Raw genomic sequence first — 3,105 nt, 5'->3', positions numbered from 1 at the left:
CCACTTATTGATAGACCAAAGGACATTATGTAACTCAGAAAAACATATGCATATATACTATAGTGTGGTGCTTAAAAAAACACTGCTTTATTATATAGTACTATATATTAATCTATACCTTTTGATGATGTTAATGATCCTGCTTTCTTTAATATTAATGTTGAATCTGAAAAAAAGATTTGGTGTGTCAGAGTCCTAAGTTTGCAGGATTTAATTTAACATGAATGGAAAGACATGTACAGGCAGGACTGTCCTATAGCTGATTCCAAAAAGTATGAATAATCATTACAGATTATAAGCAAATTATCCAATGAGACAAATAGACATATATTATTAAAGATAAATATTTACTGCACTTGCAAGAAAACATTCCTCACAAACGTTCTTCACAAAATCTGTATTGGGGGGAAAAAATATGTTTGGGTTAAATCTTAAAAAAAAAAAAAAAACTGTTTCTCTACAGTCACAATTAAAAATTAAATGGCATTATTTGTTACAAAAATAAATACATTTATCCATAAATTTAAAAAAAATTCTCTGCCATATGCCACTACCAACTATGACAGAATTATCCTATTTTCTCTTATTTCACTCATTCTATTATATATCACTAACATAATGAGTAATTTTTATTATCTAATTAAGATCTTAATTTATCCATACACTGCTAGTAAACGTGGCTGTGTTATGGAAATTTGGAACACAAAAGCTGGAACCATGCTTGACATTTTGGGAAATAGAGGTATATTTTTAATAGGGACAATGGCTAAAAATAATAGCAATATTCCAGCAATTCTGGAAAAGGCATTTTTCTAACCTTTGAATGTATGTGTGGGACCTATAAAACTACAGAACTTTAAATTGGATCTCATGTGTAGAACTTTTGGTCAGATTTCTGTGACTTTTGTGACTTCAGTTCTTCATCCTGTATATGAACTTTATAAGATCCAGAATTTATTTCTTGAACTGGGGCACTGGGGTGTTTCTTGCAGCAGTATTCTCGTATGGCTCTGAAAACAGCAGTGCCGGGTACAGACAAACTAGGGATCCCAGCCAGGAGAAAGATTATTACATAAATCCATGAAGGATATGGCTTCTTCTCTAAGGTTGGGAAGTTTTCCTATAAATGAGAACAAGATCATTTAATTAATTTCAAATGAATGCTTCGCAAATGACAGTTTTTTGTTTTTTCTGTAACAAGAATCATGTTAAACTGATTAAACTTGTAGATCACCGATTCAGGGTCCCAGGCAATGTAGAATATTTCCTTGGTCACTATGGTGGAGAAGTAGAAGATGAAGATGGCTAACATGATGATGGGACTTATGACTCTCCATGTGGCTTGCCAGAAGATGTTAGGCTTATGTCCAATCATAAATATCAGGTCTTCATTGAACCTGTTCATAAACAGAAGATAACATAATTTATGGCTGATTTCAGTGAGCTTTATCTAAACAATAAAGTCATAAATGCATTGTCACTGTGAAAACATCTGTGAATTGTTGATACGTGATTAAACTGTTCTACAGAAACAAATTTATCTTCTTTAACTTGTTTATGTTGTATAACCAATTCTAATCATCTTGTTTTGTAAGGGTTAAAGGAACAACTCACCCAAAAATGAAAATCTGCTGAAAATGGACTCGCAGACCTTCCAAGATGTAGACGAGTTTGTTTCTTCATCAGAGCAGATTTGGAAAAGTTTAGCATTACATCACTTGTTCACTAATGGATCCTCTGCAGTGAATGGGTGCCATCAGAATGAGAGTCTAAACAGCTGATAAAAACATTGCAGTAATCCACACGGCTCCAGTCCAACGATTAAAGTCGTGTGAAGCAAAAGGCTGTTTATAATAAATCCATCAAAAAGTTTTCAACTTCAAACTGTTGAGTCCTCTATTGTGATGCGTTTATCAGATATTTGGTCTCTCATTCTTGACGGCACCCATTTACTGCAGAGGCTCCATCGATGAGCGAGTGATATAATGTTACATTTCTCCAAATCGGTTCTGATGAAGAAACAAATTCACCTACATCGTGGATGGCCTGAAGTGAGTAAATTTTCATCAAATTTTCATTTTGGGATGAACTATTCCTTTAAATACCATTTAACTGCTAAACTTAGGCTCCAACCTACCTGTCTATCCCATAGACATACACAACTCCAATCATCTCAGAGAAAGCAATGATGAGGAGAGGAATCGAGCCGGCAAAACTGTCAAACAGGGCTAGCCAGTAGTTCCCTGAGCCTTGCACAAATATCAGCCCAACCAGGCAGCACACCAAGCATGTTACCCCTGTTGTGAACAATGGAATGAGAAATGTTAACTGCTTCTGAAACGATACCATCACTTGGATGGAGGTATGTAAAATCTGTAATGAATTCTTCATATTATGATGGTCAAAATGTAAGTCTAATTTATACCTGAAATAAGCTCTTTGGGCCAGCTTTTGGGAAAGACCTTCAGGTCCTGCAGGGGAACCAGAACACCCTCAATGTTGCCAAACATCGAGGACAGGCCGAGGCAGAAGAGCATGATGAAGAACAGGACAGACCAGAGCGGAGACAGTGGCATCTTGGTGATAGCCTCAGTGAACACAATGAAGGCCAGACCTGTTCCCTCTACACCCTGTAAAAGTGTGAAATTCATTTGTTTCAAATAAATGCTGGTCTTTTTAAGTTTCCATTCATCAAAGTATCCTGAAATTTTTTTTTTTTTATCATGGCTCCACAAAAACATTAAACACTATCTGTTTTCAACATTGATAATGATGTTTATTGAGCATCAATGATTTCTGAAGGATCATGCAAAGACTGCAGTAATGGCTGCTGAAAATTCAGCTTTGCCATAAAAGGAATAAATTGCATTATAAAATTTTAATATACAGTATTCAAATAGAAAACAGTAATATTAAATTGTAATAATATTTCACAATATTACTGTTTTAGTGCATTTTTTAACAAATAAAAAATCAAAAGTCAAAAATCTTACAGAGTATATACCTAAACTATAACTGAAGGAATGCTGTACCCTTAGTTTCTGAAATAGTGATAATAATAATAATACTCACGTTGCACTGAGAGGATAGATCCTCACAAAAAAA

At 34.6% G+C, this 3,105-nt stretch overlaps 1 pseudogene; it reads right to left on the bottom strand.

The window, feature by feature from the left end:
- Window positions 1-868: 868 nt before the first annotated feature.
- LOC107752853 (sodium-dependent neutral amino acid transporter B(0)AT1-like) overlaps window positions 869-3,105 on the bottom strand; it is a 10,440-nt pseudogene continuing 8,203 nt past the window's right edge.

This window comes from Sinocyclocheilus rhinocerous, unplaced genomic scaffold, assembly GCF_001515625.1.
Source record: "Sinocyclocheilus rhinocerous isolate Xijiao unplaced genomic scaffold, SAMN03320098_v1.1 scaffold771, whole genome shotgun sequence".
In the NCBI taxonomy this organism is placed as follows: Eukaryota; Metazoa; Chordata; class Actinopteri; order Cypriniformes; family Cyprinidae; genus Sinocyclocheilus; species Sinocyclocheilus rhinocerous.
This window is presented reverse-complemented; position numbering and strand designations above follow the sequence as displayed.